At 40.2% G+C, this 23,211-nt stretch overlaps 1 protein-coding gene across 2 annotated transcripts in view; it reads left to right on the top strand.

Moving 5' to 3' along the window:
* The window catches only part of SUSD6 (sushi domain containing 6), an 84,431-nt gene that overhangs the window by 49,449 nt on the left and 11,771 nt on the right, over positions 1 to 23,211 (top strand). The window lies entirely within an intron of this gene.

Genomic DNA, 23,211 nt, shown 5'->3' on the forward strand with positions numbered 1-23,211 from the left:
ATTGATACATCTCTTCAGCACTCCATTCCACTTCTGCTAAAACTAGTATTCGGAAAAACAAAATAAAACCTCATCTGGAACCAAGGATACTGAATCCCTAAGCTGGTATACTTGTTACTGTGGACAGTGAATGTATGATCACCTTCACTTTGGTAGAATATGTTCAGAAACTGAAGTTTCCAAAAAGAAAACTGGTATTTGACCATAACCTAAAATATGAATGAGTTTAGACCACATAAAAGAAAAGTTTGCTGGTAGAGATAGATACCCTGCCCAGTGAGTGTCGGAGCTGAAGAGGAAGAGGAACAAACTCTCCTGTAGAGTCTCAAGGATTAAAGCCTGCAAGAAAAACAAGTACTAAGGGATTGATTCTAAGCAGGGAAGTAGGGAGGGTTAGAGGAAGGTGAGTTTAAGTACAGGTTATGGGAGAAGATTGAGGATGATAAGATTATTAGTTGGTTTTCTCTTTTCCATTGAGACAAGAAGCGACAAGCTCATCTGTGCAGCCCGTCTGTGTGGAAGAGTCCAAATAAGTCCCCCTTCTCCATCCTGTCCTACTACAGCTCAGCTAGCCTGTGGAGATATGTCTGACAGAAGTTTCTTATTTCTCTGTTGCACTGTGGAGTCCCCGGTGAATCTTGGCTAGTGTCATGGATTTCTTGGGGAGGCCAAAAGGATGTGAGAGGTTCTTAATTAGGGGAGGAGAATACTGAAGGTGCCATCTGACCCATGTGGATTTATCATTTGAGCTCTCCTGGAGTAACTGGGGAAATAGGGTGAGGGCTGAACTATTTGATGTATTCTAGGTTGCAGAGAACTATCTTAACAGAGATGTATCTTAGGTTTCTTTAGAATGGCTTTAAGTAAAGAAACTCATTGGTTATATATTATTCTTAGTATCTTGTTAGGAAGTTTGGAGGCTTTGTGGTTCAATTAGCCTTTCTACCTACATTCAGAAGATTGGTTATTAGGCAATTTCTACAAATGTAGTCCTAGGTCATAATGGCTTTTGCTAGTAATCATTTTTAAAGTATTTTATTTAGAGGATATTAATCAGTTTATAATGTTTAATGTTAAAAAACAAGTTCATCCCAGGTAATGTCGAAATAGTTAAGATTGTATATAAGGAGATACTGTGTGTCTGTGTGTCTGTGTAAGTGGTGGCTAAACTATCAAAGTATAAATCCAGTGGATTTATTGTGAAATTTAAATTATAAATGGAATTGAAATTATTATGCTTTTTTCCTTCCATCAAAATCTCTTTTCAGAATTAATCTTGAACTAGTTTGCAGACTAAATCTAATGAGTGTATCTAGAACTTTCAAATGTAAGGATTTCTCATTTTTGAAAGTAAAGAAGATAAGAGAAGAAAGGGAAAGGTTGTTGAAAATGGTATTAAAACATTTAAAAATTATTTTAAGTGTGTGTGTGTGTGTTTGTGTGCACATGCGTGTGTACACGTGTACAGGTGCCTGCAGACGCCAGAAGATAGGATCCTCCTAGAACTGGAGTGACACGCTCTTATGAGCTGTTAGGTTTAGGTGCTCCAAACTAACCTCAGATACTCTGGAAGAGGAATATATGCCCTTAACTGCTCATCCATCTCTTCAGCTCCCCAAATAATTTTTCTTCCACAGATAATGGCCCATCAGACAAAGGTATTGTAGTCAGGACTGTGAATCTGGCATCTGTTTTTCTATTGAGAATGAGTTTTGTTGTGGACTAGAGAAACAAGAGTCTGAGAAGAGTATGCATGGAGCAGAGGACAGAGCAGAGGTACCAGCAGAGTTTAGACTCTGGTTGACAGTGTTAACCAAATGCTGGATGTGTATTACAGTACTGACTTCCTGGCACATATCAGTGGAAACCCACTACCTCTACTAGTGTGTGCCAAAATTTGTCAGAGGGCCTACAACATTTCCCATGATGAAATCCCTTATAGGTAGGAGTAGTACTCTCCCTCAGTGTATATCCTACCCTACTTTTGCTGAAAAACAATTATTTAGCCACTACAGATAGGATTTGGGCAGAATGGCTTCATGCTAAATCTCCAGTCATTCTAGAGAAGCCTGTGACTCATTTGAAACCTGGTCTCTAGTTAAAAGCTGGTGCAGCCCTTCAAGTGGGGTTAGGGGTCAGGTATCAGACTTTTATCTTAAGTTCATGCTGTCTACCCTCCAGTCGGGGCTTAAATGTCTATTCCATCATTACCTCTCATACTTGGAGCCCTTGATGGCCTGAACTCAGTGTGTCCACCAAGTTGGCCTTGAATTTAGATCTGCCTCCTGAGTGCTGGGGGTTAAAGGTGTGCTACCACTGCCCAGCACTTTGTGCTTGTTTGCATAAAGTCTTGAGCCTACAGAGTAGAAGGATATGCTGAATCAATAAGCTAGCCTTATTACTTCAGTGGCAGTTATGGGCTCCAAACTAAGAATTCTAAATGTCGTTTATGTTAAGAGGTTTATGTGTGAGGGAACTGATGGGCTGACCTTACAGGTCATTTACCCCAGTGGCTCTCAGATTTGAGTTTTCATACCCTTTACAGTGTTTATTAAACACAGACTGCTAATCTGCACAGAGCTTCTCATTCAGTAGATCTGGGATACATTTGAAATTTTTACATTTCTCTTGAGTTCTGCTGGTCTGAGAATCACATGTTAAGAACCACCAATTTACATATGGAGTGAATGAACCAATCTTACCCCTTTCAGACTTTCAGAGCAACTTTTGGTCAAGTAAGGAGAGGGGGATGTAAAGATCCTGAATCCACTCACCATCTTAATTTTATCTTTTTTTTTTTTTTTTTGAGACAAGGTTTTTCTATGTAGCCCTGGCTGTCCTGGAACTCCATCTGTAGACCAGCAAACTCAACAGAGATCTGCCTACCTCATTCTTCCAAGTGCTGGGACTAAAGGTGTGAACCACTACTGCCCAACACCAACCTAATTTTAGAACTAGAAAAATCTAAATATTAAGGGAGGATCTGGCAGGCCTTTGCCTTGTCTCCTCCAGATTTCCTGGTTCTTGCAAACTATCCAACAGAAAGAGGCGGGACTTGGTAAGTCCCTGAGCTGGGTTACCTTGACCGTCTCATCCCACTGTTGTTATTCTGCCCTTTCTGGCCGACTGAGTTTTGAAAGGTGGTGTTTCAGAGAGCCTTTCCTGAGCTTGTCCTCTGTGGTATGAATGAACAAGAACCTAAACTGGGGTCCTCGCCATTAATCCTATTTCTAGGGACACTTTCCCAATGGGGATGATGCCTCTAATGCTAAGATGGATCTTTTTCTCTGTCAGAAACTTAAGCATGATTGTTAACTTGTTTTGATTTTTTTTTTTTTTTCCTGTGAGGAAGGACTGTTGATAAACAGCACTGAATCAGAGTAGCATCCAAAGACTGACTTGCCAAAAGTTGTATGTTGCTTCCCTAATGCCTGCTTCCAGAGAGGAGTGACTTAACACACTGTACATGGGTCATATCCCCACCTCTGTACTCAAGGTCACCACACTGCATTGCAAAGCTTCATGGGCTGATGATCTATCCCTATTTCCAGGGTGCACAGGATTGTTAGTCAACATTCTCTACTGGATGGCACAATATGGCCTGTGTTGTGATCTGTGTCCCCCTTCTTTACTGTAGTTTTTCCTTTAATAAGACTTGGTACAGTTGTCTTCCTCTGCCCTGCTCACTTCTATTCTTCCCCAACATACTCCATGATTTCTAAATTCTGTCAGAGCTGTGTATGCATGTTGAGTGTATTAGCACACACATGTTGATCACCAGAGACCATGTATAACTGTATGACATGTCCCTTTATGGCTCTCAGTCCCCTTCTCTTTTGTCCATGTCATGCAGAGTAGCTGTGAGCTACAGAATGTTTTGTCTTGAGGGAGTTTAATGTTGTGCAAGTTGAATTTGACCCTTGTTTTCCGCCTTTCTTTCCTGCTGAAGCCTGGTGATGTTTATATTGGCAAGCTAAAGAACTTCTGACTTAAAAGGAATTAACATACTGCCTCAGAACCATTGTCTGGCCCTGTCTTTCTACCCAGGAACTAGGGAGCCAAAGATTTCCCAGCCCTTGTTAATTGTTAGCCTCTCTGATCCAGCCTGGGCAGTTTTCAGGGAACTCAAGTACTGACTAGCCCAAGAACTCTGTTGAAACAGGGCAAGACTGAGGTTGGTTTGATTCATTTTAAGTAAAATCACCAGTCTTTTGATGATTCCATTAATTTCCTCTCTTCTAAACATGCTCTTGTTAGCAGTAATTGGAAATCATGACTGTTTCTCATTTCCTTTACCACACTGCTTTAATCTAGGCAGCTGGATACTGCACACTGCCTTTTCATCTGCTGGAAGTATGGTTTGAAGATGATTTTAATGACTGGCTTTGGCTGGATTTCCAAAAGCTGAGACTGTTTCTGTGGTTAAGTTCACACTCACCTGGAGCCTGGGTGGGACAGGTGGAGAAGAGTCCTACCACAGAGGGCTCTCTGGTCCTAGAAAGTATGAGTATGTTTCCAGAACCTCTTGGCTCATGCAGGAATACAGAAGCTTCAGCATCAGATTTCAGCAGACCTGTAGTAACACCTGCAAACACTTTTACAGATGTAGTTCTATTTCTTGTGCTTCTCTATTCTTGACTCTAAAGAAAATAAATGATACAAACCACTTCAGGAGGCCAGAGAAGTAACAGATATTTGTAGCCACAGCTATGATGTAAAGCAGATTTGTGTATATTTTACTATATTGTTATCCTTGTAATAATCATGGCACTGTTCATATAAGATGAAGCTGGAATTTGAACTTGCATTCTTCATCCTCATCTGTCTGCCCTCACTTGTCATCTCTCTCCTTCTATTTCCTTTCTTCCTGCCCTGGTTTCTCTTGAACTGTTTGACTGCTTTGTCCTCAGTTTTCATGTAGCTGGCCACCTAGCTGTTTTCGAAGCTAGTCTTGCCAACTGTTTGGCTTTCTTACCAAACAATTGTTTCTCTGCCGTATTACTACTAAAAGGAGGCAAGAAAAGACCACTTGATAAACTTATGGGTCCTGATGCAGCAAAATTAAGAGGCGGCGGCATAGGAGAGGTATTCCAGTTGGCTCACCAAGTAAACCTCAGCAGCCTGCCTATGTAGCCAAGCAGGGGATGGCTGTTTGGACTAATCACAGCTATTGAGGCTTGTTTGTTGGACTAATCAGCCTTGCCTCGTTAGCGTCTGTAGCCTCTGCTAGGCCACCAGAAGTACTTCCTGTCTAGCCTAGGCTTCCAAGGTCATCTAGAGTTCACTAGGGCTGTGGTAGCAGGCTGGTGAAAACTGTTTTTAAACAGCTCTTGCTGAAGCTCTGCCTTTAATAGCCCAGGCAATTTAGTTGCAGTTTTCTCAAGACTGGAGCATTGTAGATGTGGGGAGCTGGTATAAGGTAGTTGGGCTGGCTATTTGAGTTTTTTTAAGGTAGTCAGGACACAGCTGCTAATTAGTTTGTCCAATTGCCTCATCTCCCACCACTGTCTTTCCTTATTTATAGGAATGCTTTTAATAAGAACTCAAAGAGCGGGCTGGAGAGATGGCTCGGTGGTTAAGAGCACTGACTGCTCTTCCAAAGGTCCAGTTCCCAGCAACCACATGATGGCTCACAACCATCTGTAATGGGACTGATGCCTTCTTCTGGTGTATCTGAAGACAGCTACAGTGTACTCATACGTTAAATAAATAAATAAATAAATAAATAAATAAATAAATAAATAAATAAATAAATAAATCTTTATTTAAAAAAAAAAGAAAAAGAACTCAAAGAGCTTACTGTCAATACTAACAGTGACTTTAACAGTGCTTAACACCTGCTTGGTGCCCCAGGGAATGGCAGGTCCTTTACATCTGCTCCAGTGCCTCTACATTTGCTGTGCTTTCAAAATCAGATTCCCATCCCTATATAGACCTGAATACAGAACAGCAATCCACATCCTTTTACAAAATAATTTAAAATGTGAAACAATTTTTTAGATTCTCAGTTCTCTTCACAAAAAGGCAGAAACTTTACTCCCCTGTTTCTATCATTCTGTGGCAGTTGGTGAGGGTGGACCACACAAAGACACTAATCCAAGAACATTCTAGTACCTTCTGTGGTTTCAGAAAGATCAAGGATCTGGGTTTTGACATTATAAAGCTTGCCACCATGGAGGCCTAATTGAAAACAGGGAAGAATGAATGAATGTTAGGGGAGTAAGTAAGAAAGGATATACACTAAGTTGACTACAGTAGCTGGGCCAGTTGCTGGCCTCACTGGAAAGGCAGGTGGTAGGCCATTGAATTCTGGCCTGCTTCTAGTAGCTCATGTTACTCTTACAAGGGGTCTTAGCTTTCACATGAGAGTATTTTGGAGAGGGGCGAGGTTAGTTTCAGTATTGATGGAAACAGTCTCCATGGGACTTGGCTATTCTTAGGATTTCTGTTTGTACTTGGAGACTAAATGAAACCTAGGGTACTGAAGATTAGAAAAAGTTTTTCAAATTCCCAGATACCTTGGTGAGTAATGATGTGCCTTAGCTTGGGGGCGTTACAAAATACTGTCTATAAAGAATGCTCAGGTCACCCGTGGTAGTGTTAGGCAACAGCTGAAGCAGTTGTTAGCCACTTGGAGGGGCCCAACCCTGACCTCTGCTTACCCAGACTTGGTCCTTGGAAGAACTTAACGGAGTTGTAGCACATTGCTTGAAAATATAAAAAATTATTGGTTAAAAATACTGTAGTAGAAGAAAGAATATTTATTTATATGTAGTATCTTTGCGATACTAATCACTTTAAATCTGTTGCCATTTCTCAAAAAAATTGTAAACATTGAAAAAGTATATATGCTTGGAGTCTCAACATGGGAAAATGAGCTGAGAGATTTGCTGAAGTCCAGAAGTAAAAGACATGATCTGAAAAATAAATTAACAATAACAAACCAATATGATAATACTTGGGTTCTAGGCTATTGTGTACTTAAACATATATTTTTAAGCAATGTAAGCAGTGTGTATGTGCGTTTAAATTTTTGTCAGGTTTATTCATGTGTTTTATGTGTGAGTGTTTTGCCTGAATATATGTGTATATATATATATGCACCACATGCATGCTTGGTGCCTGGAAATGCCAGAAGACGGTGTCAGATTGCCTGGAATTGGAGTTATGGATATTGGGGATCAAACCTAGGTCTACCGAAATAGCAACAAGTGCTCTTAATTGCTGAGTCATCTTTTCAGCTCCCCTCTATGTGTTTTAGAGTAAGCTTTTATAAATTTTTAGACTTAGCAGTATTAATATGTATATTGTACATATATTCTACTGCATTAATACAACAATTTTAGCATTGTACTTATTTGCAATTATCATTAACAGCTAAATCATAATAGTAATATATAATTGAGTTAATAAAAAATATTGTTCCTGGTTGATCAATAGGTGTTTTTCCTGCTTTTTAAACAATGTCACAAAGAACATACTTGTATGTGTGTACTAAAATGTATTTATATACAGGCCTGAGCTTGGTAGTAAGCACCTTTAACCCCAGTACTTGTGAAGCAGAAGCAGGTGGATTTGTGTGTTTGAGGCCAGCATGGTCTATACAACAAGATGTCGGCCAGCCAACATTGCATAGTAAGAGCCTCTTTTTTTTTTTTTTTTTGCTATGTATACAGGACTTCCTGGCATGTACCTCTAGCAGCAGGGCTGTCGGAGTGTGGGAAGTGCATGACTTTTTGTGCATCTTGTCAAGTAGTTCTACTAAATAGTTGTGCCAGTTTATGCTTTTACTGAAATATAAGAAAATTCTTTTTTCTCAATTTCTCAGCATGCTTGTTATAGCTGATAATAAATACTGAATGTTGTCTATCTAATGAACAAGAAATTAAATCTTCATGAGACTTTAAATTTTTATTTCCTTTATTATCTCCTGGTTTGTAGCTTATTTAAACATTTTCTGTGGCTGAGATTCTTGGAGGGGATTGACAAGGTTGAAATTGTTTTCTTATTAACACATGTTATTTGCCCTTTTTGTATTCATCATGTATTATAATTTACAGAAGTGACATGATATCCTAATCTCACTAGTGTTAATGTCTATTTTTAAAAGAATTTATAAATAAATAAATTGCCCCTTTTTTCAAATATGATAATAGGAACAGATTCTGCTTTAGGCTCAGGGTCCTTAATAATATTTATTTATTTGTTTGTTTGTTTATTATTTAAGAGGCATTTGTTCACTATGTTGTTCAGGCCCCGAATTCCTGGGATCAAGTGACTTGTCTAGTTACTTCAGCTCCAGGGTAGCAAGGACTACAGGCATGTACCACAACATCTGGCCTGCACATGCATGCATAGTTCTTTTCCCTACTGCGAATGCCATCAATAATGGTAAAGGAACCTGAGACTACAGAGCTTGAAGGCCAGTGCTGTTTTACCTATTATTTTACTAGCATTATTTTCCTCTGGGATATGCTTTCTTTGTACTGTTTTAAATAGTCTCAGGATATATGAGATGGTTCGGTAAGTAAAATACTTGCCTTGTAAGCCTGGTGGGAGAAGAGAACCAATTCTCACCTCCATAGGCACACTGTAGCATATGTGCCCACACATATAACATGTATATACACACATGCTAATGATCATTTTTCAACTTAGAAAACATATGCTCTTATCCTAAGTTTATAAAGATAACCCCTTAATATTTTCTACTGACTCCACCATTATGCTGCCAGAATGGCACACATTGCTTCTTCAAAGTGACATCCTTCAGATACTTGGTGGCTTTTCAGAGATATATACCCTTGATGCCTGGGCAGTTTCCCGGGTGTTTTTAAAGTAAACACGAAGGTTTGAACCTCTGGATTTGCATGATTTTGTGGTGTTTTCTGGATCAAGAAAGTAATAAACCATCTTCACAGATCACCTCTGGCCTCTTACAGGAAGAGGCTTCCTTTTTCTTACTTTGGAGAATACTTCCAGTATCATAATAATTTAGTTATTTTAAAAGTGAAATGTGGGAAATTGATAAGCCTTGCATACCAAGCAGATTGGCAGGAATTTTCTGTCTTTTCTAGTTTATACTAAATGTCCCTGTCCCGAAACCAGCTGCTCTGAATGAGAAACCGGGGTTAAAGCAGTTAAGAGCACTGACTGCTCTTTTCAGAGATCTGGGTTCAATTCCTAGCATCCTCATAGCAGCACACATAGAATACATATAGGCAAAACACCAATGCATGTATAATAAACAGAGCAGAAACTTAAAAGGGAAAACCATCTTATAATCTAACCAAGTGTGTGAAATGCAAAATGTACCCTGCCTTTTTTTTCTCTTTAAAAAATAAATAGTGTGACTATAAAAAGGATTTTCCACCCTCCAAAACAGTCATTTACAGTTGTTTTTAAGTAACTAGTGTTGTGATGTGTCTACCATATGAGTGCATTTGCATCCAAGTTTTTGGACAGTGCCCATTGTTTCAAACATATAAAGAGGAGAAACGGAAGAGGCTGGACTTAAGGGATCGTGCAGGATCAGATGCATGGTCTGACAATGCTAGAGTTTTGGAAATTACACTTGAGTTCCTGTTTTTCTCCTACATGCTCCATGTCGTCTGTTCCTGTACAGTAGCTTTGCCAAGGATAAAGGGCCTGGATGTCAAATCCTTTCTCTCTGCCTTGGCAGGGGAACTGTTGTGGTTTCCAAGAAGCCATTTTTGCATTGGGGATTTTTTTTCCTTTCTCTTATGAGAAGTTGCTTCATCATTTCCCAAAATTGTACATCACCTCTTGTTTAAACAGGGTGCCTTTCAAGAGCTTTAGAGCCTGCAGTAGGGGTGGGGTGATGTGTAGTCATTTGTTTGGTGCTTGATGCAAGTTGGAATGTGTACTGAGTACAGAAGTCTCAGCGTTGGCTAGGACTGGGTCAGGAATGGCCCGTAGAAAGGAGAGACTCCCTGGAAAGCAAGAACCTTGTGTGTTTTTGAACCTTTGGCTTATCTGTGAAGTGGTAAATAGCCTTCTGGACACAGGCTCTATCTGGTGGTTGCCCAGTGACTTAAAGGTGCTCCAGGTGGTGCAAGTAGGTTTTCTTGTCATGAGTAGCACATAGCTGCTGGACTACTATAAAATAGTGAACATATTATAGGATTATGTTAGATTGCTGCTTTGGGGGACAAGTTCAGAGAAGGAAATTTCTGAACAAATAGCTAGTATTTTGGTTTGGGTTTGAGTTGAACTGTGGAGAGGCACATATTTGGCAGAAATCCTGACTTGTAGAAAGAAACTGGCAGCATTTGGAAGATTCTGGAAACATCGTGAGGAAAAATGTTTAGAGAAGGGTTGCCTATAGGAGTAAAGTGGAGTATGCCTCCAGGTAGGAGCAGGAAAGACCCCCAACTGCCTGTAATTGAGAAGGAAACCATGAAGTAGGGATTGAGAAAGAGGGGTGGCACACAGAGGCTGCTGATTTTGTCTTGTCTTGGATGATCATGTAGTGGTGGTACCATCTTCTCCAGTGGAACCCAGCAGCTGAGGCCTAGGTTGTCTGCCTGAGAATAATCAGCTGTTGGGTGCCACCTCAGTAAATCTTTTAACCAGGTGGAGGTGAAGTTCCTAGGTGATCCCAGTAGAGTTCAGCATAGCATCATTTTAGGGTGAGACTGGCTAAGGATTGCTGCACAGGTCATGGGGCCATCTGCTGCCTCATATTTAGCTGGCAGTGAAAGAGTGTTGCTTCTGAAAACCCTAGTCAATGTTAAATAGAGAATCTAGCTGTTGCTTTTGGTAAGAAATAGAAATAGGAAAGATTAGTACTTAAAGAATCTGTGGGAATGAACTACCATAAACACAATCATCTCAGAATCTGTTAATTCCTCATAGACTTGGGGAAGGTAAAATGAAAGTGAGCACATTTCTCTTCCTGCTGCAGGTCCTGGGTGGAGCTGCCACTCCCCGCAGACCTGCCTCAGGTGCTTGGCAAGAGACCCATGGCATGGCCTGTAGCTCTAGAAAGTGAATCAGGCTCATCTGTTGCTGGGCCCTGCTGAGGCTCCACTAGAAGCCTTGGTGTTCTCCACCAAGGAGTTTGGGGTAACTCTGCCTGAGTTTTGAACATACATTCTGTTTACTGCCCTTAAAGATCAAAATCCTCTTCTCCTTGTCCTGAAAGCTACTGTTTGGGGTTGTGTTGTGAAGTAACTCATAATTGAGTAACAGTCCCTCTAAAACATCTGTCATCTGCCAGAGTTCCAGTAGAACTTGTGGTTTGTCCTTTTCTGTTCAGCAGTGAGAAGATTGAGGGCACTCAGGAAGGGCCAAAGGAGAAAGCATCAGGCCTAGAGTTCAGAATCAGTCCTGCCACATCTATGCCCTTTTCAGCTGAATGATTGGGTTTGTTTTTGCAGGCAAAGGCTGACCTTAAAGGACATTGTCCACTTGTATGGAAGAGTGAGCACATTGATTCTGTTTACCATAGGCTGGGGTGCTCTCAGCTGGAGAAGAAACTATTGTGCTGCTAATTTTATTCCACTGGCTGGAAGCATCTGTGAAGTCTTCAGGGTCCTACCTGCACAGGTCTTTTTCAACAAAGTGTAGGGACTAGAAAAGTCCAGGATGAGTAAATAGGTTTGTGCAGTTGCTGATGAATTTGACTTTTCTTATGTCCTTGGTCATAGCCACATTTCTTGTTTGCAGGTGAGGGTACCTAAGAATATGTTGACTAGTTTTATCACGATGATTCTGAGCCCTTGGGAGCGAGGACCTCCAAAGCAAAACTGAACAGTTTACTTCTGGACATTTAGGAATAACCTGCTTTCTGTTGTAAATCAACACCCAAATGCTTCTAGGTAATAAATAAATTTGGACAGTTGTACATCAGCTGAGAAAGAACTCAACAGCATACTGTGAAGGCAGGCTTATAATTTCCCTCTGTGTGACCATCTGTGCTGCAGCAGAAACTTTTAGAATTGAACCTTTATTTTGTGAGGTTAAACTTGAAAATGGAAAATGAAATTTCTGGTTTTACTTATGAGAAGAGTAGGTCTTATAAAGTTGACAGACTTGCAAAAGAATTTTGGAATTTAGTCAATGAATGTGCCAGAGGTGGGGTAGGGTGGGGGAGGTGTCAGTGTATGCAGTTTATTTACTGGAGTGTAAGTCAGCAGTCCTGCTCAGCTATGAAGAAAACATGTGTACAGCTACAGAGTATTGTTTGAAATACTCAGATTGCACTGTCTGGGATTATAGTCAAGAGGTAGGATATAATTAGGCATTTTAGTGTCTTTTTCTGGCTGAAAACCTAACTTCCTTATAATATATAAGCCCATTTTTTACTTCTTTGGACCATTCAGGAAGTAGAGGGGTAGGTTCTACTATAACACTAAGACTCATATAGAAATAAAACTTCTTTGTAAATATAAAAGGCCCTTCTAGGACTGTGAGGGTATTTTCTGAAATATATTGGGGGAGTACATAGGCTCTTCATGTATTAATGGCTGCACACTGTACTCATTCATATATGTTCATTTCTATGATTCTTTATTATATACACACACACATATATATACAATACATTATTTTAAGTCTATTAAATAAAAGCTACTCTGTTTAAATATTGCTGTTAGCTTTAACTTGCAAAGTCTCAAATTTGGAAGAGGACCATCAAACAGTAAACCAGCTTCTAAACTGTAAACCTTTTCCCCCTAGGCTTTGTCCCCAACTTTGTGAGTATAGAGTTGTTAAGAATGTACTTTAAATAATAAGGTTTTTAGAAAAAACTAATTAACTGATTATCCCATGCTGGGCTACCATTATCTTAGAAAAATCTCTAATTATAATAGTATTTCCAGCCTCTTCAATGCCTGCCTGGCTGGCCACTGAGTAGAGTTGATAAGCATACAGTGTCTTTTATACTTGCTGTTACAACATTTTAATTAAGAGAATTCAGCTGTGGCACCAGCTGGGGATGTGTCTGGCATTGTGGAAGATCGCAATTAGAGGCTGTATATTATATCTTCTTTTTTCCCCTTTCAACTCTGGTAGAATGCCTTTGAGATAGGGCTTTTAGTTTCAGCAGTACAAATACTTTAATATCCCTAATTATGTAATCACACAGTTATACTCTTTACATACACATCGTTTTATGGATTCTTTAATCTCTTTTCTAACACTGAACTGTCTAGCCTGCTTTCTGGTTGGAGGCAAACATGCATTGGGCAAGAAAAGGAAGACTAGAAGCATTTAGTGATTTTCCTCTGGTTATGTTTTATCCTTTTGTCTCCCTACTTTATGGTGATGTCTTTTTATGTCTGAAATAATAATCATCTCATTTTCCTAGCAAATTCCAGGCAATTTATATAAAATTAAACTTTATAATGCTGCTATCTTCTATTAATTTACAAATGCAGTCCTTTAAAGTAAGTTATTTCTTTTTTCCCAGTCCCCTGTTTTAAGTAGATGAGGGGTGTAAGCCTGGGGTAGGAGAATCTGACATGCAGACACAATAGGAGCCATTGATTTTTGGCTTTGAGCTTGTGCAATGAGGGCCTGTTACCCCAGCTGTTAGAACTAGACCCTGGGAGCAGCCGATTTCTGGGATCTGGTCCTCTAAGGATGCACTCCATCTGCTGCCATGTGACAGGTCCTGGGACAGAGCTTGGCCCCAACTCATCTTTGTATTCCTTTACTCACCACCCTCCAGTTCTTTTCCTGCTCCTCTGCAAACCTGAGAAGCAAAATGACTGTACTAGAAAACTTCCATGATTTCCCCATTTTCTCCCCCTTCCTCATTCTACCATACCGCACATCCGATTTCATTGGGACACACCTATTTCCAGGGTATATAGACTGATTTATATGCCTGGCTTCTTCAGGAATATTAGTACCATAAAGCAGACTTTCATTTTATTATATTTATTATATTTTAGGGCTGGGAGGATTTTTAGAACATTCATTTCTTGGGAGAAGAACCTAGGAGTTCACATTCTTAGTCTTGTATTTAGGGCCTTCTCTAAAATTCTGAATTAGACACCAGCCTGACATCTCTCCTACCTCTTTCCCTCACAGTAGGCCTGCTGGGCTTGAATTTGCAGCCTGAACTTCTAAGTGTTCAGATTAGAGGTTTAAGCTACTGCACCCAGTTTACCAGCCTGATTTTCTAAACTTCTATCTTCTGCTATTTCTGGACTTTCCATACACTAACTACCTCTTTTTTGCCTCTCTGCCTTTGCCCTATGTCCGCCCACAGTGTGTTCTTCCTACTCTGCTTATTCTTCTCACAATCCTTTTTCCTCTGTTCACATGTTCTACTAACCCTCAAATTGGAGCTCTAATTTCTTCCCTCTCTTCTCCATTGAATTAATCCTTGTTCAAAACCTTCTGTATCCCATACTGAATTTTGCTGTAGTTGCTTACTAGATAGAAGTTCCCAAGAGAGTCAGGCCACTGTGGTTTTCATCATTCTCCCTGCCTTCCTCCATTGCCTGGCACAGGCCTTGGTACTTAGCAAAACCTTTTCAAGGGAGTAGATGGATAACTGCAATCCTTACATGAACTCTGAAGCTTAAACAGAAAGTAGATGTTACCATTATTTTAACCTATTTGTAGTTCCATTTGATTACTCTATTTGTAATCCTAGAGAGACTGGATTCTCTTCAAGGACAGATGCTGTTTTATTTACTCTTAAAAATCTAACATTACTGGACTGGAGAGATGGCTCTGTAGTTAAGAGCACTGACTGCTCTTCCAGAGGTCCTGAGTTCAAATCCCAGCAACCACATGGTGGCTCACAACCATCTGTAATGGGATCTGATACCTCTTCTGGTGGGTCTGAAGACAGCTACAGTGTACTCACATAAAATAAATAAATCTTTTTTAAAAATGTAGCACTACCCTGGGGCATAGTAAATATTCAGCAGATGATTTCTAAGTCAGTGAAAGAACTTCCAGTAACAATAAGATGAAGACTCTTAATTTTTTTTCATTGTTTTCTAGATAAAGGTTATTAAATCTAGATTTTAAAAATTTTGCTTATTAAATGTTGCATTTGTATATTACTATTTATACACAAACAGAGTAGGGGACTCTATCAGATAATACCTTTAAAGCAACACTGTTAAACTGGTCAATCTAAAAACAAAAAACCAAAAGTCTCTCTAGTTGGGCACAGTGTAATGTATTATATTTTGTGTGTGTGTATGTGTGTGTGTGTGTGTGTGTATATATAATAACAGAATATCTCTATATATATGTGTGTACATACATTCTCTCCCCCACCCCCAATCCTAGCTACTTGGCAGATTGAGGCAGGGGGAATCTCAAGTTTTACTGTGTAGCAAGGCCTCATCTTAAAACAACAACAAAAACTTTCCAGGACTTAAAAGTTGCCACAGAGAACAGGGCGATGGTCTTCAGCCTGATTTAAAAAACAAAATGAAACTAACTGGGCATAATATAATGATGAATGGCTTTAATCCCAGCACTTGAGGCAGAAGCCAGCCAGGGCTACGTTGTGAAACTGTTTGTAAATAAGCCAGGTGTTATGGTGCATTCCAGCACTCAGGAGGCAGAGGCAGGCAAATCTCCGTGAGTTCTAGGACAGCCAGGGAGACATAGACCATGACTCAAAAAATGTATTAATAAATAAAACTTTGAATTGAGACTATATAATTTGTCTAGGGTCAAGGTTTCACAGATCAGTTGCAGACAGGCATAGGTGATTGGTGTACTATGTAAGTATGTATGTATATATGTATATGTTTTGTTTTGTATATGTCTTACTCTATAACTCAGACCAACTTTGAAATTTGTATTAGCCTCCTCAAGTACTGAAATTACAGATATATGCTAGCATTACAGCATATCAAATACATAAAAATTACAGATATATAGGCTCTTAAGGTGGTGTTGTTAGGTTGTTGTATATGATGATCAAGGGATTGAGACATTCCAGGGCTAGACTGGTTAATCCTAGACCTTTAGTAAAGATCATAAAGGCACTTGCTGTTGGACTTTGTATGAACTTGAATGACTATAGTTCAAAGCCAGCCTGGTCTTCAAAGTGAGTTTTGGGCAGCCAGGACTACATGATAAGACCCTGGGTTTTTTTGTTTGTTTAAGGTAAAAATTATTTATATATGTGTGTATATATACATACATACATACACACACACACCTATCTATCTCACATACAGTACACTGTATGTAGATGTCTTCAGACACACCAGAAGAGGGCATCAGATCCCATTTCAGATGGTTGTGAGTCACCATGTGGTTGCTGGGAATTGAACTCAAGACCTCTGGAAGAGCAGTCGATGCTCTTAACTACTGAGTCATCTCTCCAGCCCGAGACCCTGTCTTAAAAAAAGAAAAGAAAGAAACCCAAGTGGGTTGAAGACATGGGTCAGTAGTTAAGAGCACCTACTGTTTTTGCAGATGACCCAAGTTTTGTTCTTAGCATTCCACTTTGATGGGGAAATTTCGCCTACTGATGTATGAACCTAGGAGGCCTCTATACAAACAAACACCCAAACCTTTATTCTCCAGACAGAAGTTACAACAGCTTGTATCTGTGTCTCTTGTTCCCGTATTATATTGCAGGTGGGAGGAATTTTTCTTGTGTTCTCTATAATCAGGGAGATTTCATGTAGCACTTAAGGGCAAATCAGAGTTTGAATCCAGATTTCAGTTTAGCATTCATGTGATATCAAGCCATTACTGAATTTGTCAGAGAGCCTTATTTCTTAGGCCAACTAAATTATCATTATACCTTCCTTGTAATGTGGGAGAATTAAATAAGATCAGTGTAGTGCATGTTGATAAATGTTAATTCTTTTTCTCACTTTTACCTTATATATATATATATATATGTACACACACATACATACATACATACATATATATTTTTACCTTGTGGAACATATAAATATACATACATATAAATGTATGCTTCTTAAATGGATTTGCCTAGACTTTACATTTAGATGGTAGAGAAAATTAATCTACAACTTTGGCCTTTATACCCAAGCCTCTAACTCTGTTTAAAACCCTGGAAGCCCTTAGTTTATTATTATAGTTACCCTATGAGGAAGATTGGGCAGTGTTTGAGAAGCTGTGTAGGGCTTCCTCCTGCAGGTGGAATTCTGAATGCTACAGCATGCCATTAGACAGCTTACTTAGGAGTTAGGGTGAAAGAGATGACATTGGGTAGCCATTGCTAATGAGGAAAAAGTAAATGTCTCTGGCTTCTCTACACCTTTCTTTACCACTGCAAAGTGGCACAGCAATATATTAGTACACCCAGAATATCCCGACTCCTTAGATTTGTGGTTACTCTTCCATTCTGGGCATAGAGAAGAGCTATGAACTGTACTCCGTCATTTACTGAACTGGGAGACTGGTTGCTAGCACTGAATGAGCCAGGCCTGGACCTGGAGTAGCAAGATGAAGGAGAATGCCCTCCTGCCTGCTCTTCCTTTTAGTATTCATAACAGTAGTGGGGGCAAAGGACATAGTCCAGCTGCCAGCCTCTTCTCTGCTTCTTAGCTGTGAAAACACAGAGAGGTGAAAGGGTAGTAGACCGTATGGAAGCCATTTGTCAGCCAAGTCTAGCCTGAGCTCTGTAGCTAAAAAAGGAGAGGCAAAAGGGTGCAAAGAGCAAGCAAAGAAGGGGTTCCCATAATGCTTCATGTCTGTCTATCCCTCTCTAAACATCAAGGAAGTTCTGAAACAGTCCTTTCTTTTTGTAAAGTCTTTGCCCTTCCCCATTCAGAAATCAAAAATATGGGGTTTAATTTGCTCTGTGAAAGTAAATGGGAAAATGTCTTCATGCCTGTTTTATATATATATATATATATATATATATATATATATATATATATATATATATATATATATATATATATATATATATAAAATCATTGACTTATCACACTGGTAGAACTAGATACTGCTTTGAATAAGGCTCAGAGGAGGCAAGGCAGTTGACGGGATACAGAATGGACCCGTGGGTCAAACTCAGATTCATTTGTTTGACACTTAAGACCACTCTCTGATTCCCTTCTGGCCTGATCCTGTTAGGCAAACAGTGTCTTTTCATGATTATCTAGATGCTGATTTAGAGAATTGGAGATTTTCTACTAAGTATTTATTATCCTGTCAGATTCATGAAGTCCTGGGGAACAAACATGAGCAGAACAAATCTCTATCTTATAGTGTGGACACTAAGTGACCGTGTGGAAAAATAAATGCAAAAACAGCATGGTAGTAGTTTCTTGAGAAGGATTAAGTCTTTATGGGAATACAGAAGAAAAATTATAAAGCTATTGCTTACTAAACACTTACTATATAACAGACCCTGTACTGGGTACTTGTTCTATATTTTGGTATTAATCTTCACAGTAACTGTATGAGGTTGCATCCCCTTGTTTTAGGACACTGAGGAGTAAATCTTCATAGGACTGTGTAATGGGTAACTTTTAAAGGCAACAAACAAGCTGACATCTAATTCTGAGCCCACACTGGCAAACCCTTTGATCTCTGACAGTGGCTGGAGAGGTGTTCGAAAACGACAGCCTTAGAATTCTGAAGTGCAAAGGTAGGAGTTTCAGCTGGATGTGTGTGCTTTAAGGTCCGGATCCTTGGCCAAGAATGAGAACACTTTATTCTGAATGACTAAGCGGGTTTTGTGGCTCTCTCTAGGTAACAAGGGTTGCCATGTTTGGTGCAATAAAAGAAAATGCTTTTCCTCCTCCATCTGAGGCTACTTACTGGTCATGAGAGGGAGGGAAGTCCAGTTCTAAAACAAGGACAGTCTTCCAGCTATACCTGTCTGCCAGCTGCTGATGTCTCAGAACTGGGCTTGGGTTAGGCCTTTCTTGTGAAGATGATGGGGGCTGCAGGGAAACAGCCTAGGCCTGGGTGGTTCCTCTCCCTGCTCTTGAGATCCCAGCACAGTACCACACCCTGAGAAAGACTTGAACTATGGCACACTGGCCCTACCCCCAGTGCGTGGGAAGTTCTCCTGAGAAAAGAGATTCTGGCTGGACAATGGCCTTCCTGTCTGAGTGCTGGGAAGGTTTGTTTCATATGAGAAGGTTGCAAATGGCATGAGAAATTATCTTGATCCCCTCTCAGTGCAGCCTGCTTTAGACTTTTGACCACTCAGGTGGTGATTGGTAATGCAGAAGGCCAAGAGACCCATTCAGAAGCAGCCCTGATGTCTTCTAAGTAATAAGATGTTTTCTGGCTTCCACGGCAAGCCTGTGGCAAGAATCTGCTCCATTGAAAGAGTTCTTTCCTACATGGACACAAGATTGCTGCCAGCCTTTCATACTCTGAGGTCAGTTTAAAACCACATAGCTGTAGGATTTTCAAAAATGACCCTCTCAAGAAGGTGTTGAGGCTAACCACATACATATTCGACTTCAGACAGATTTTCAGAGTGACCTCAGATGTATTTTAGTTTAGTGCCTCCGTGTACTAAAACAGGCCTAATGATGGCATCAGTGTTTGCTTATGGTACCCATGTTGTCCTTGTTGCTGGACTCCTCACTGAGACACCTGTGACTGGTTGAGATCTGGAAGAGAAGCTAGGCTCTGAGACCCTCTGATATGTTGTACCAGCCTTACCTTCTGGGTAGCACTAAACAAGTATCTTAATCTCTCTTCCCTAATTTGCTCATCTATTGTATTCTGGGGCGGGGGGGGGGGGGTATGTATATATTGTGAAACATGAGAAAGCTCTACATGTAAACTGCTTAGAATAGTGCCTGGCGTATATCAGTAAGCATGAACTGTTAAGACACGGCTTCTGAAGCAGAGTCTTCAAGGAGCCTTTTGACCAATACCAGATGGTCCCTCTTTACTTTCTCCCTTTGTATTTGTAGTGCTTTAAGCTTTAATTCCAACTTGTTCAGGATGCTTTTCACCTTCACTTTGAACAAGGTATGGACAGGTCTTGGGGAAAATCACTCAACTTAAATGAATGAGCCTCCTTGTCTCTGTGTGAAATGGTTCACGTGGAAGAAACTTAGGAAAGTGGTACATTTAGAAGCTGTGTACACTACACAAAAACAAACAAACAAAAAAACATATGAACAAGTTTACTGTCTGTGATCCCCTCGTCTTTTCTCTGGTTCTGTTAACAAACTGGAACTGGAAACTGAACCTTTATCAAGTAAGAGTTTTACAAGTGAATAAACATCCCCTTCTAAATAACATTAAAAGGTCCTCTGCTAAATGTTTTTTTTACATGCTTGCTTTCCTTCCTATCTTCCATTTATTTATTTATTTATTTATTTGCTTATTTATTTGTTTATTTATTTATTTATTTAGCAATACCTCGCTGTGTAGCCTAGACTGTCCTTGAACTCAGAATCCTCCTGATGCTGGAATTATAGGAGTGTGATATCACACCTGGTTATGTCTCATCACCATCATGTAGATCTTTCTGGTTTTGGATCCACAAACCTATCTTCTAGTACTTCCAAGAATTTCTTTTGCTAAGATTGCTGACCATTAATAATAGCCTTTACTAACCCTATGTTATTTAGCTCTCTGTTATTGTGAAAAACCAAGAAAAGCAACTTAGAAAGAGGTTTATTTTGGCTCCTCTTTTCAGTCCAGTCACTTGTGCCCATATAGCAAGGCAGAACATCATAATGGAACACATAATGGCACAGAGCTGGTTTTACCTGGAGTTAGCCAAGAAAAGGACAGATGGGAGTAAGTGAGGGAAGGGGAGGGAAGAGGACATACTGCTAACACACCAAGGAATTTGGACCCTATTCATAAGTGTCTATTTATTTAAAGTGTCACACTCTGCCTTGGTGTGGTCTTTATAGCCCTTCTAAAGACACATGTGGAAAGAATCCACTGAATTATAGCTCAGGAGGACATTTATAGTATTATTTCAGCCCTGCTGTAGTGCCCACCTCTTTAGAATTGATGCCTGGGCCTGGGACCCTCTTTCTTTCCCCTCCCCTACTCTCAGTCCTCAGAAGAGCTTCTCTCTGGCCGTCTTGTTAACACCTTCATTAACCACATTTTTTAAAAGATTGATATTTACTTATGTATTTATATATGTGTGAGAGTTTTGCCTCCATGTATGTATGTTAACCCTGCAGCTCCTGTCTTTGATAGTATAGTCTTTTCTTTGTAGTTATTATCCAGAAACCTCTTTTCTTTTTGTTGAGTCTTTTGAAAGTATACTAGATATTTAAATATGTGCCCACCTACTCACCTCCAATCCCTTAGAGACTGCAGCCTCCATACCCCTATTTTCTAACGTATTGCTTGTTTTGAAAGGGTTGAGTATCTTTGGAGGGAGCTGAGTGACCAGAGCATAATAAAACATCTGGTCTTTCATTATACATGTTATTTTTAGCTTTATACTACATATATCCTGATATCCTATGATTTATGGGATTTACAGGGAAAGAAAATGTGTAGCAGAGTAGGTTTGGCTCTGGAATCCCAGCCCTTTCTCTAAGAGCCTCTTCCATGCACCCTGACCTGCTTCTGTGTGGGTCCTGCCTGTTCTCAGGAGCTGGCCAGAGTCCTCAGTATTAATTATGCCCAGGAAATGAACCAGTTAGACATAGTCTGCAGAGAGCCGAGAGTCAGTCAGAGGGTCTGAGAGGGTCACTGCTCTGATGGGTGGAAGATGGAGAATGGAATAGTGAAGCAATTGTGTGCTTGCCAGCTGTCTGAATGACTTGGCCACCACTTAGGAAACTACAGAAATGTTTTCATTCTCTTCTCTCCTGGTCAGGACTTTGAGCCAGATGGGTGGTAAGGATATCAGAGGTGTGTCCTTTAAGGGTATAGGGACTCATATTTGGATTCATCTTCCAGTTTCATAGTTTCTGCCAAACTTTTAGATTCTTTGGCAACTTTAAAAAAAAATGTGGAGCTGGAACAGTAGGTCAGTGGTAGAATGTGCACTACCATGTGTGAGGCCCTGGGATCGATCTGCAGTACCACCAATAGATCAAAGAATGGAAAAGTGGACAGGATTGTCTCTCAGAGTGCTTGGCTAGTCATCATGGACAAGTCCCTGGTTCAATCCCAAGCATCTTTCCAAGGAAAATTATAAGCATACTTACTTAAATGATGATACAGAAGAAAATGGCATATTTTCTACCTACCCCTAGAGATGTGCAGCCTAGGGGCAGGATTGTTTTGCATCTAAAACTTGCTCCCAGCCAGACTTAGTGTCAACCTGCATAATAGCATCTGGGTCAGAGGGTGGGAGGCTGCAAGGGCACAGCTGCAGAAGTTGATCCATGGGTGGGAGGGAACCAGGGCCTTATCCTGATAGTCAGACATGCCTGTGTAATCACAGTCACTATGAGCCTGTTAGAGGAAGTGAGAAGAGGAAATGACCATTCTGATTCTCACACGGATGTCTTTGTGATACTAGGGATAGGCTGGCAAGGAGTCAGCGAAACTGAATTTCCTTTGGAAAAATCTTTGTTGTATCTTGTATTTATAAAAGATTTGGAAAGTTAAAGGTAATAAGTGCCTGGTCATGCTGCTTTCACCAGGCTAGACATTCGGTGACTTCTTATTGCCCCCATGGACTAGACAAGGGTAGCTAGACACACCACTTTGTATTGCCTGGCTTAGGATTCAGTTCTGTAATCTGTCTGAGATAGAGATACGAGTATTCTGTCTAAGAGCTGCTTAGACCTTCCAGCTCCTATGACAGCCTTTCTAAACTACCATCCCACCACATGTTTGCCATCTCTTTAGTTTACCAGTTTGAGGGGGTGAAAGGAAGTGATCTTGGTATGTATAAACTTACAAACCAGTCAGCTCATGGGATAGGAATTAGGACTCATGGGAAGAAGAGCTGGAATTAGAATCAGAGGGACCTGATGCTTCACTTTTGTGGGACTTAATTCTCATCATTAGAGGGAACCTATCTCACAGAATCCTAAGAGATGACAATGACTTTAAAACTAGATTGTCTTACCTAGAGGAGAAATGTGGGATTTTCTGTGGACAAAGGCAAGTGAAGTGAAAGCTGGCGGTCAAGAGAAGATGCGCAGGGCTTTGGAAGCCTCCCAGGAAAGCTCTCTGAAATCTTCTCAGAAGCCAAACTCATCCAGGGAGTCTTTCCTGGAATTGATGTTGTAAACAGCCTAAAACTTGCCTTAGTGAGTTGCTACTTTATCCTCTCAATCTGACTCACTGTTAGTGGATGTTGTTAGA

The sequence above is a fragment of the Micromys minutus genome (genome assembly GCF_963924665.1).
Source record: "Micromys minutus genome assembly, chromosome: 1".
In the NCBI taxonomy this organism is placed as follows: Eukaryota; Metazoa; Chordata; class Mammalia; order Rodentia; family Muridae; genus Micromys; species Micromys minutus.